General features: G+C 36.9%; 1 protein-coding gene across 3 annotated transcripts in view; it reads right to left on the reverse strand.

Moving 5' to 3' along the window:
* MAPKAP1 (MAPK associated protein 1) overlaps positions 1-13,837 on the reverse strand; it is a 108,556-nt gene that overhangs the window by 61,879 nt on the left and 32,840 nt on the right. The window lies entirely within an intron of this gene.

The following is a 13,837-nucleotide window of genomic DNA, read 5'->3' on the forward strand; positions in this document are numbered from 1 at the left end:
CGCCAGAACTGCCAGTGCTCCTTGCTTTTCAGCGTTCTAGTTCCCCTCCAGCTTTAGTCTGGGACCCCTCATCCTCCTCCTTCCCCTGCTGCTATACAAAAAGGAGTCAAAGGAGCTCACACCCGGATGAATGGGATAAACCGCAGGGAAACTCTGAGCATACATAAAAGGGGAAACTGGAGCCTGGCCAGCACATTCCCACAGAAAGGAGGAAAAGGAAGAGCCTACCACAGCTGGCAGTGGTCTACACACATAAATCAGAGAGACCTAAACTGGAATCTCCAAGATGCCAACAATTCAGAGACAGTAACTGTAAGCTCAGAGCTCAGGTCACAGCTGGCCAGACACAACATCCAAGGGAAATCAAACCAAGTAACACAACCGAAGTAGAGAACTGTGGCAAAAATGAATGTCGATCATACGTGGAGGTTAAGATGACATTTAAAAATAAACCTTGGGCTTGACCTTGGTTTGCCAAGAGAAAAACAGTATCACACATACAACTGAGCCATTAAACTATTTTGAACTATTTGAAGACAACCAAGAAGGATTAACTAATACTGGGTTTTATTGGAACTCACTGTATTAAAAAAAAAAACCAAACAAAACCCCCAAACTATTTGGCACTGTAGAGATTAGCAATTAAATAAAACATAAAATACATAGCTACATAAAGATCTATAAAGTTTTCATTACAAGAAAAAAAAGTTTAATCTACTGTGGATAGGACTGCATTTTTAAACCAGTAATCTTTTAAGCAGACAAAAGATTGTACATCCTGAAACCCTCTTCAAAAGCACCCCTGATGTAACTATATATCTCGATCTATCTCTATACATATATGGGCCTTGAGAGAAGAAAGTACTATTCAAATTAATCACTCGGAATTCTAAGTAACAGAATAAAAGGATTCAATACTATAAATCTATAATGAGAGTATAAAACAGGGAGTTAAATGCCATGTGCTAATTTCAATATATTGTTAAAAACCATTTGATCCTTCAGTGTGATTATAAATTAGAGAAATAATAGGAATTTAAAGATTAAAGTTATTCTTACTAGCATAGCTAAAAGTATTATTAAAACCCACCCAAATATAATGAATTTGTTTTTTAAGAAAGCATTTTTATAGTGCAGATGCCTCCTCTTTCCATGTTTTTAAGGTAAGAAGAAATTGGGTTTACTCATTTAAAAGGAAATGTTATATTTCTAACAGAATATGGGACATTCCTTCACCTTGTTTGGATAAGCCTTAACAAGCCTTTTGGTGTGCAAGTGTGCCTGGGACTCTGACACACCACCCATACCCATGGCCTTATCTCACCAAGGAAATCATTAACACAACAGAACTACAACTGCTAAAAAAAATAAGGGCTTTTGTATTCTTTCTTTGTCCTCTTGCTTTCCTACTTACAGGACTTAAGGAGAATTAAGCTGGCATCAGGTAATGAATCACCACTCTAAGTCTATCCCTGTCTCTGCCCAGGTGCAAACACTAACCAAGGGAATGTAGGAACACGCATGAGGCTTTGAGCATCATTTACGTTATGGTCATGACTGGAGATACCACCCAGAATGGGAGACCTGTGGTTTCAACTACATTTGCATTAGAATGAGTAAATAGCAGTTATCAAGGAAATTAATGTGACTCCTTGGCATGCAAAGGTAGTTACATATTCAAATCCAAGGATGGCAGAATCATAAGTAATGCTTAGTCTTGATAATGGAAAATCCAAGAAAAATTGACAACCAGATGCGAGAGTCGATGCCAAGGTTACAACCAATGTACGCAGCATAAAACCAGAGAACAGACGAACAAGCCAAGAACTGAAACTAATAACCAAAAAGACCAGACTATTCCCTTAGCCACTACTACAAGTACACACTGTTTTATAAGCTCACAATCCAATAAACACATGTATTTATAAAATAAACACATTCTAGGAACCCTGATCTTACAGCTATCACAAGTAAGATGGTAACTTCCCTGGGTCTACCTTTCACAATGCTTCTCTTTCTTCTTTGTCCTACACTGTGCTGTTGCTTTGTGTTTGTTGTTTTTTAAAATAAACTTTTCTTTGTTCTTCCCTATCTCTGTATCTCCTCTACCTCCTCCAGCCTATTTTTACTGTCTTGCTTGTCCAAACTCCCTCCATTACCGATAATCTTCTTCTCTTACTCACAAACACTCAGCATGAACATCAAGATGACAGGTGACCTAAACCAGGGGTAATTTGTACACTTATCAGGATTCCAACTGCTCTTTGAGCAAGGGGAACAATACCAACAGCAGCAGTACTGGGAAAATGGCTCAAAAGCATCACTATTATACTTGAGATCTTTAAAAGAGTGAAATATTTTTATTAATTAAAAGGGCTGTAAAACTGATTCCCATGAGATACTAGAGAGAGGCTGAAACCTGAGATTGGGAAGCCAGTTAAGACCTTCTATTAGTAATGAGAACATTCATTGTCATATTACGTAGGAAACATTAGTATGGCCTATAAACATGTGGGTCAAGGCTTAGACTGATCAATCACCAAGTCAAAGGGGTCTGGAGGAAATCTCCACTGTGTTTATTGCAAATTGATGATATTTGTTCTGAACCAGCATTAGAAATCCAAACCGTCAGGTACCTGTCCACAGGATGGAATGAATCCATATCCTTAGTCTGGTCCTGCAAAATATTAATTGTGTAGGAAGTCCCACAGAGCTCAATTACTTATCTGTGCAAAGCTTATTAGGTAAGGATTTGAAGGTGGTGGGACTGAATAAAAGGGATCCAATTATTTGTCTCAGTGGCCAAGAGTCAAAGACCTAGCCACGCTGGATTTAACTAGTAATAACTTGTGGGTTTTATATGGTGCTTGTAGTCTCTTCTTTAGGAGGAATCATTCAGAACCAGATTACAGATGCTACTGGAAGCATAATTACTTCTTTCTTCCAACTAAAAATTGTATTCCAACTGTAAATGCTGAGGAGATCCAGAAGATAAAGTACAATTACCTATATTCAAAAAGGCAACATCAAACTTTATTAATAGATCCTGTATAAAATTCAATGGAAAATCTATTCAGGGCCAGGGGCCCTACCATTTGGAGTTTCCTTAATAGCCTCCAATAAATCTGGGAAGCATAAAGGGGCTGTTAAATTAACATTTTCCTGATCTGTCACCTGTGGCATAGTTAATTTGTCAAAAAATTCTTTTAGCTTGTCACTGGACACTGTATATTCTGACAAATGAAGTCTGGAATAAAATTGACAAAATATCTCGTTAATTTTCTAGGAAATCACAAATCTGATTCCATTAAGCTTTTATTGTTAGAAATGTTATATTCCACCAATCCTTTAAGGAAGTGAGGAGTAACTGGATACACAGAAAACATACAATAAATCATAGAAAATTTTCTTAGTATTTTTATTAATGGACTCTCTTAAGGCTACCTAGTGCTCTCCTACAGTGTGATCTTATGAAAATTTCCATTTGCTATTTCTATAGCATTTTCATCTCACTCAAAGCAGAGATGATGTTTCATCATCTGCAATTCGTTGGAGGAAACATGGCGCTGTGCAGTGTACACAGGCTTGAAGAGGCAAAAAAACAGGGATACTATTTCCCAAATTATTGCTAATGTGGTGTGCACATAAACAAATCACTTAATTTCTTTGTATTTCTGTTTTCTCTATCACTGTCATCACAATTCTTGGTGGTTGGCACATCGCAGCTCTTTGGCACATTTACAGCTATTCTTTTCTGCTGCTGTTCCAAGAGCTGCACAGAATTATGTCCGTTATTTGACATTGCTGAGAAGTACAGCCTCCTGAACTCACAAACTTTCTGCTTTCTATTTTTATAATTTAAATTAAGCAGATCAATGTATATTTATTTATGCACTTTGATAATAAGCAGGGGCTAAGCTTAGGCAGGTTATTCCCACTAATAAACAAATATCTTCTGAAAGAATAACTTGGTATCTAAGACTACTGCTCCTGTGAATCCATGCTTCTCCTGTTGTCTAAAATGAAGACAGCCACAAAGTAGTACAGTAATATTTGCTGATATATAGTAACAGTAGTCGGGCTAATTACAAGAACATAAGTAGCACCACATACATATGTTGCTGGTACTTCTAGACACAAGAGTATGAGTGAAGGATATGACAGGCAACTCAAATGATGAATTTTCACGGATTTTCTAGGATTGTATTTGCAAGCTGTGGTGTTTAATTATATAAATACTGGTTACTACAACTATGACAGGAAAACTGCACGTAGAATGATCTTCATTGGCTACATATAATTTTAGAAATATCTGTATCATTAAGTAATGTTCTGCAATAAAATGAATATGCTTTAAATATAAACACAGTATGTTAAATTAAAAAAGAAAAAATACATATTTAAACTCTATCAATTCTTTCAACACAGGAAGTCTCTCTAAGATTTAAAATCAACTTTTAATCAAAGTCCATGTGAAAATATATACATCCCTCCAATACCAGATGATGTATATGTTGAATAGCTTATTGTGGGGCCACTAATATTATTCTACATGATATAGGAAGTTTGGTACAGTCTGTCCATCCCTAGGACAACTTACCCCTAAACATAGTTCTGAAGTACCTGCATAATGGGGAGCTAATGGAACAGCCATTGAGAAAAATGTGTACGCTGTATCCTTCTCACTTCTGATTTGCCTCACTGCACACCACAGCAGAAAATTAAAACAAAGTCCATAAACATTTCTTAGAGACAAGTGATTAATTTTTAACAATAATAATTTACTGCATCTTCCTGTACAATAGAGTTCTGTGACTAAATGTTATATCACTTTAAGATTAGATGTTCTAATGATATAATGCAAAGATTTTACTGAATCATTATTTAGTGGGAGTCATAAAAACCTCTTAAAATTAATCTTTCATGCACATCTAGCTTATCCAAAGTTAGCATTTAATTAGATGGCCTTGGCACGAATGAGCTTACTACTTTATTTGCTCAATCAGTATATGTCTCTTCAGTAATTATAATTAATTCAAGTCATTGACTCACCTCCCAGCAAACAATGCTAAACACTAGACAAAATGGAAACAAATGCTTATCCTTTTCCAAATGTAAAATGTCTTCTCACTTTTAAGCCCAGTGAAATGTTTTTTGGTTTAGGTGACAGGTTATTTAATATACTTTGCAATCCAGCAATCACCTTCTAAACATAACTTACTCACATATGTATTTAAACAACATATAGAAAATACATGAAGGGGAAAAAATTGAAATATATTAACTCAGCATTTACAACACAAACAAAAGTTCTAACAGATTAGAGCACAGATGTTTATGGCAATACGAAGGACTATATTTTTCTAAGACGACCATTGAAAAGCATCGTTTTCTAAGCTCTTGACTTAAAAAAAAAAAATTAGAGCAATTATTTCTTCATCCAAAATAAGTGGGAATAAAACAGTCAGTCATATTTACTCATAAGCAAAACAGCTTTTGAGGGGCTGAGTAGAAAAAGAAGGGTTATCTAAAAAAAAAATAAAAATAAATTCTTTTTAAGTTTAGATGATCAAATATCTTAAAAGCTTTCAATAAGCATGTGGCAGAAACCCTCATACTGTAGCACAATATAATGACGCTGCCGGCATATGGTTCAGAGTGAACACACTGGCAGCAAAGTAGGATGATGAACACGTTTATCAGCCTCAGTATCGGAGACCCACACTGCCCAGCAGTGAAACACAGAGCTGCAACTAGTAGGTTTTGGTGCGGTGAGTAGAACAGCTTCTAACATAATATGATGGTTAAATATTTATAACATAGTCTGTTCATTTTATTTGCACAGTATTATAACAGATCTGAAGAAAATGCCTGTTCAGTTGCATACTATATTAATATTCAGAGGCGTAACGCTAAGTCTTAGTGTTCGTATGAAAACACAGGGTAGTTCTACCCCTTGTATTCTCCAATACACCATACTATACCCTACTATGACAAAATAGGAATGATATTTATTTCATCAGGTGGTTAAGCCAGTATTGGTATTTTTCATTACTACAGCCATATGATTACTTTTGTTATTCTTAAGTCATTTATGGAAAAGTTGTCCCAGTGGCCTCACTGGTGGAATGACTCAACACCAGCAGGTGACCACACTACATTCACATGCCCGCCAGTCCTCACAGTTTTTCAATGAAGCTTCAAAGTCGTTCCTTTCTGAGGAGTGGATTCTCCTTTGTATCATCCTAGCTTGTGCTGCAGAGTTAGCAGATCACAATGTAAAATTCCATTAACATTGTTAAATACTTAATTTATCTTATTCACACTGTCACTATTCATAAAAATTTAACCCAGTAATTTCCTGTTATACAAAGCATAACAAAGTATGAATATTTAACTACAAGGTAAATAACACACTATTATTTTTTATTCTAAATTGTTGACTTCACTTAGCATGTCTGCTTTGTATAGCACCACACTATTTTTCAATTAAAGGTCCAGATGTTTCAAAGGCTCCAGTAGGCAGCAGCAGTTATGAGAAATGCGTTATCTGCATTGCAATGATCACTACAACATCAGCTCCAGGCTGCATTAACATACTCATGTTTTATTCTAGCCCCCCTCCTAATGTACCAGTTAATTATACAACACACAGCTGAGAAACATAACCTCCAGAGCTGGACAGTTTCCTTCCACGCTTCCACCTGAACAAATTTTTAGATGCACCTCAAAACTATGATTTACATATATAACCACATAATCAAGTATCCCAAATTACTGCCTGTTCTTTCCTGGCATTCACTCCCACAATTAATAAAACTATGTAAGTCCTGAGCAACGAATAAGACATATAATTCTTGTAACAGCATATTTCAATCATATTAACATGCATTCATTTATACAACTCACTTTAAATTAAAACCTGTTTTACTTAAAGTGCTATGAATATGATTTCTTGTTATGACTTTTTTCGGACAAGTCTGATTTGGTAGAGAGAGAGAAACCCCGTGTCCATCCCCTTTACAGCCCAGGCCTCATTTACTTTCCTAGAGGTATCAGTTTTAGGACAAATGGACCCAGTCCATCTTTAATCCTATCGCACTGAAATGGCATTTTGCCAGGAGCAAGAGCACCTCCTGTGCAGCAGGTCAGCACGCTCCCTGCAGCACCGCCAAAGCCAAACGCAGGACCCAGAGCTGCCTTTCTCCAGAGGGCTGGATTTCACACCGACTGCCATGGCACTGAGCTAACCGTGGATATTAAACCCTTATCTATTCAGTTCCAATAGTTCTGCTGAAGAATGAAAACACATACACAGATTTATCAAAATACAATTGCTATAGCTGCAACAAAAATGCATTCATTACGTGAAACTATCCTTACTTTCCATGTAGTGAAGAGAAGGAATGGCCTACTTTAGAAGAATTATTTATATTTTACTTAGTAATAAACATTACAATTTAATACTGAGGAATAGTTGTTCTTTGTAAAAACAAAATGCAACAAAACCTTATAATTAAAACTACGCCATAAACATTATCTGTACGTTAAGAAATACGCCACGATATATTTTAATGAACAGATGCTATACAAAAGATAAATGTTTTCAGAAATATTCAATCCTTAAACAGATCAGCCTCTAATCCTATGCTTCTGTTGCATAAAGCAGACAGCTTAAGTTCCTCGAGGACATTAGCCAACCTTAGGTGGAACATTTTTAATACATCACCGTGTCACTTTTTAATGTGCCACAATCTATTAACCACATGGCAAACTAACAGGGATTTTTAAAATATGGGTTTTATAGCTTTGTGCTGGTGATTAATTAAATAAATAGCCAGCGTTTCACAAATCATCCCTCTAATTAGTCTAAACCAGACACTTTGCATTCACTGGCATTATTGCCATCTGAAGCTCACAGAAGGGCAGGAGCGCTACGAGGACGAGCCTGTGCACTCCGGAGCACATCGTCACCGCGCAGCCCAGGCTGGCACGGCACCGCGCAGCCCCGAGGCAGAGGTACCGTCTTCACAGGTGCTGCAGTCAGCTGGAATTTGACTCCAGCTGCTTGGAAAAGATGTTCTGTGTAATTATTCTCCCTCATCCTGAAGGAAACAATCGAGATAACAAAGAAAACAGAGCTGTATCTGGAATTTGACCTGAAGTAGCAAAGTTGTCTGTTGCGGAAAATGAACAAATATTAAAGGCAGATGCTAGAAAAAAATCTACCAGCTAAACGATACATTTTCTCTCAAAACGTTCCAAAGTTGAGGCTACAACTAATTACATGCAGTCCCTTCAAAGAAGCCAAGCAAGGCGTAGCATTAAAATGACTCAATTATTCTTAAAAAGAAAGAGAAAATAATCTGTAAAACCTGCCCGAAACCTCATCATTTTTACTGTGCCTATCTAGATAGATCATTTCCCCCAGAGCTCAAATTAAACTCTTAATATGTTCAAGTTTTACTACAGGTTTTTCTCCAAATTATAATTAACTGGAATTTCCTATCTAGGAAGGTCTTTATATGGAAACATGTTCTGCAGTGTTTAGTGACACTATCACAACAGCTTTCCCCCCCTCAATTTAAAAACCATCAGAGAGATGGAAAACGATGTAGCAGTCAGGCTGCTCATCAAGGTGGGATTTTATTTCCTCTACGAGGCAATTTCTTTCTTGGCATCAGCCAGTAAACTTGCCCCTTGAACTGAAGACACCAGTGGCACCATCCGATCGGCCGTGCCCACGCCGCGCGGGGCAGCGATGCCCAGGTCTGCCCGGAGCACCCCGACTGCGAACCACCACAAGGACTGCAGAGCCGCTCGCGGCATGTGATGCTGACCTGCACGTTACTCCCTCTGACTTCGTTATTATGAGCAAAAAGTCAGAGGATTAAAAAGTGCAGCCTTGAGAAAATGATCCATGATAAATAATCCTAGGGCTGGATTACACCAAGAAAAATTATGTAGAATTTGACTGGGTTATATTATTTGTCAGTGAGGAATATTCATTTAATCAAACTAAATTTGAACAACCACACTTCCAGCAATATGGTCAAATTTTTTGTACTGCAACAATTGACTAACAAAAGAATAAATGCCTTGGTGCTCTGTTAAATAAAACTCTTTGCTCTTCTTGCAAAAAGAACAGAATCCAATTCCAAGAAAAACACTAAAGCCTCTTCAGTGAGGGATGTCTCAGCCACCTCCTTCACTTTGACGATTTCTCTTCAGAGCTTAAGAAACAGGGCAACCCGGCAATACCGGGGTCGACTGCCAAATTGCATTTAATGCTGCCGAACCCACTCGGGAGAGGACTCTCGCAGCCACCCCTCGCCAGAGCAGCAGCAGCAGCAGCTCCTCGGGTCTGGCACGTCCACCCAGCCCCGCAGCGAAGGGGCGACGAGCAGCACGGGGGGAGCTGCTCCGGGGAGCGGAGCGGAGGACTCGCTGCCTTCCCAGCACGAGAGGGTAACCACGAGCAAGGCAGCTGAGAAAAATGGTCTTAGCGTACAGAATAAAGAATTGCAAGACCTGAGACTTAATTCTACCCTTTTCTAGCAATAAAAAAAAAAAAAAATCCAAAAATTTCCTCAAACCTGCAACACAAGTTCAGACCTTGGATTTATCCTTTCAAGAAATTTGAAGTTCTAATTAACCGTACTGATAACAACCTAACAGATTTTCTGTGGCTGACTTGTCTCTTTGTTTTCACTAGCACTATGACTGCAAAAAGAATTGACTGGCTGTGAAAATTCTATATCCCTTCTTCTGGAAAATAACGTTTACATAACATATAAATGTGCACTGAAATTCTACGTTCTTTTTCTAATTAAGTACTGTTTTCCCTATTACTGTGCCCACAAAATTACTTCTATAAATAGATTTTACACAAAATATAATATACATTCTGAAACAATACAAATTACTCAGACTTTGAGTTGAGAAAAAACCTGGGCTCCCGGCTTTCTGCAGATCTAATATTCTCACGATACTTTTCAGAAGACTGGCCTAATAATTCCAGTATGGCTAAAATCTCTCTGATAATTATACACTATCTCTATAAATTTTCTTTGCACTTTTATCGTGATACAGAAAAGATCTTTACTTTGTACTCATAACCACTTTAATTCAGCATTAAGCCTACATTTCTCTTTGAAAATGCCCCTTTAAAAAAAGTCAGTAGTGTACAGCACAAGGCATGTCCACAGCTGAAGTAATGGAAAGGCTGGGCTCTTGCTTGAGGCCATTTTAAGCCAAAAGCCATTTTAACCAATTATTTAAAAAAAAAATACATGCATTCTGTGTGTAGGGAACCTATATCAGCATTCCAGGTGATCACAATATTGGGGGAAGAAGTCCAGGACTAATAATATTAAGACTTTTTAACTCTCATATTACACTTCTATCCCTGAAACTGAGTAGGTGCTGGTACACTACTTTGTCATCCATCACAACATACCAGTTTGAAAAACGGATCTCCTCTACGCAACTCCAATAGCCACATGCCATTTAGGTGGTACCTTTAAAAAAAACTATTAAAAAGTTTAACCTTCGGAAGCTTTTGCCCTTAAAATATCGCATGTGAAAATGCTCTGTTGGGCTAGTTCGAGCAAGTTTAACTGATGCAAGATTAAAACCTGTTCTCCTGCAGATGACACTACAAAAAAAAACCCAAACAAAACCCCACAAAACCCCCAAAGCCCCACCACCCTGAAATGCAAGACACAGTAAGAGGACTTCACAGCACTTCCTGACATAAAGTGTTTTCCACATTTTTCTTCCCAGGACTTAGGCCCCTATCAGCCTAAGGTATAATAAATTCAATCTCCACAGAGAGCTGGAAACTTTTCTTGTTAGTAAATCAACTTTCCTCATCTTAAATGAAAGCTTTACTGGTATTAAGAAGCTAACAAGAATTTTTTTCCTATGTGTTTCAGATAGGCAAACAAAGGAATCTTACATGGAAAAAGCCCATTATATTGCCTTTACAAATTCTGAGTGGGGAATATTTAATAAAATCTTAAATAAATAAAAATCTAAATTTATAATGGAAACATGAATAAAACTATTATGACTCCATTTATATTTAAGGTTTAACTACAACACCAGAATTCTTTGGTTAGCGTTATTATGGTGCTTGAACAGACCCATAAAAGAGTTCTTACTCTGTAATTAGTGTCAATGTCTCAAAATTATTTTTCAAGTACAAAGGTCAGAGTAAAGTCATAGTCTAAAAGACTATCCTCTGAGAAATTAAAAAAGAAAAACTTATCTAACTCAGAAATTTTTCTCACAATAAATGTGTCTGTTATATGTATATATCCAATCCTCTTGCAACTAGCAGACATTAAAAACGTTTGCTAATAAAACATATCCATATTTCTTTGGCTGTTAAGAAACTTGTGAATACGTTTTTCATTTAGTTTGATCTGTAATTAAGGGAAAGATAATGACATTAGTAAATTGCTAAAAAATCAATTAGACAGAATAAAATGCAATATGATTCAGCCAAAAGATTAACAAGTGCATTATGAAAACTACTTTTAAATTCTTTAACTCTAATTAAAGTTTGCTTTAAGTGACCATGGCCTAAAAAATGCTTTTTATTTGAATGCATCACCAAACTGGCCACTCATTAAAATTTTCCTGTATGTTTCATTGTACCACCTGTTTTTCTTCTTTTTTTTTTTTTTTTTTAAAGTAAGATTTCATGCTAGGAAAAAGAGTTTGAATGTTTCAAAAGAACTCCTGTCAAACTCTCAGGTCCTCTATTGACTCTGGGCAAAGTCAGAACCATTTAATGAGCTCCCAGTTGTACTCACAATGATCTTCAGTTCATGGCACTTGTTGAAATTCAAATATTCAAGCAAAATTATGATTTCTCCCACAAAAAACAAAGGCCTGTACCTTACTCTTAAAGTACACCTTCTGCTGGTTACTTCTTAATCAAAGAAACTACCACGTAAGGCAACCAAAAGCCAGTTCAGGCTTAACCTCCCCATAAACATGTTCAGGGCTTACAGAAACAGTTACTGACAAACGATGTTTTAAGGGTATTTTGATCTTCCTTTTGTTGGTGCCTACCTTAAAACTGAATGGAAGCAGGAAGGATGTCATGCTGCCATCCATGCAGAGAAAAATTCAAAGCAACGTAGTCTTGTTAGAATTACACAACAATTTTAGTGTCTTACAACACTGCTTTCAATACATCGAGCATGAGATCTTTTTTTCCTTGCTACGGGAAGAATTTAGTGTTTGACATGCATTCTTACTAACTATAGCACACTTCAGTATTTTATTCATACATTTCATAAACTCAAAATTTCTCCAATGCTCACACCCTCTTTAGAGAGGAGCGTGCCAGTTTACAAATGGCTGAGGTCAAAAGGACCTCTGAAGAGAAAAGAATTTCATAAAAGGGATGAGACATTAACACAGGAAGGCTGTGCAAAGGATCGGAAGAGGATGGGCAAGAGAGGAGGCGTGCGGTGACTTGAGAGCACAGGCACAGGCGCAAAGCATCGCTTTTCACCTGGTGTTATGTGAAAGGGTACAGTGCAGAGTTGGAAACTCTGAGCCGATTACTTTTTTATTATTACTTAAAGTATTCTGCAAAGAATAATAATACATGTTTTTGTTACAGCACTGCCTTTGTCCTTCAGTAGATTAACTAAACTGAGCACTTTGTGATGAACGTATGTCAAGACAGATTTTTGCAAGTAAAAATTCACAAGCAAAGACATGTCAACAAACACAGCACATATAATAAACTTGTATCCAATTTAAGTGATCTCAACAGATTTTAAGTGCAGTTTAATTTTAAACAAATCAACCAGCAACCTCTCTAAGATCAATGAACAGCATCTTTAGTGAGGAATTAATATCTGCTTTTTCATATACTTCTTTCAAAACTCCAAATTATCTCTTCTTCCCTCTCCTTGCCCCCAAGAAAGTATGGAGAAGAGGGAAGCTAATTATGTACTCACATGCAAATCAGTTAAATTAAACCTGTACTTCACCTAAGTTGTATGGAGTGCAAACAACATTACTAACTTTTCTAATTTCATACTCTAGTACTCCCAAGTAAATAAGAGAGACGAAAAAAAAGTAAAGTTTTCCTACAAATAGAAACTGTCACTTACTAGGATGTGATCTTTTCAGCTCATGCATCCTAAATGCATGCAGAGATATTATATGCACTTTCTATTTAGCAATTTAATTATATCTTTGCAGTCAGAGAGTGGCAATGGTTTGCAGTAATAATCAGGTGAAAGCATTCTCACATTAATATGCTGGAATCCGATGTGTTAATTTGATGCAACTTTGCGTTGACAATATGTGATTAATTTGTTCTAAGGCTAGCTATGCTCCGAGCTCTGACAGTTTAAAATGCTGGGTTTCTTTATCCATATCACTATTTGACACGCCTTAGCCCACTGCTTTGCTAGGACCACTGTTAATTTGTAATGAACTGGCTTTTCAGGGGGCTCCTTCATTTTTAATTCTGTCAGTGTCACCTCCTTGAGGAAAATTATAAGTTTCCTTAGGTGTGATTACTGCCAAGTGCTGCTGATAAGAGGTTTGAGAAAACAGGGTTTTATAAAGAAGTCAGTATTTAATCTGCTGAAACAGATTTATTGCCTCTAGACAGATAAATATAATAGAAAGTTCTTCCATTTAAAAGTAATTTCAAGTTCTCCTTTACCTCCAACCCCAAAATAAGAACACCTAGACAACAATAGCAATGTTTTAGTGAAAGAAAAGGTGCTACATAAAATTTATAAAAGTAACCAAATGCCCACAGAAAGGGACACCCAATTATACCTCTATCCAACTT

This window comes from Buteo buteo, chromosome 23, assembly GCF_964188355.1.
Source record: "Buteo buteo chromosome 23, bButBut1.hap1.1, whole genome shotgun sequence".
Lineage (NCBI taxonomy): Eukaryota > Metazoa > Chordata > Aves > Accipitriformes > Accipitridae > Buteo > Buteo buteo.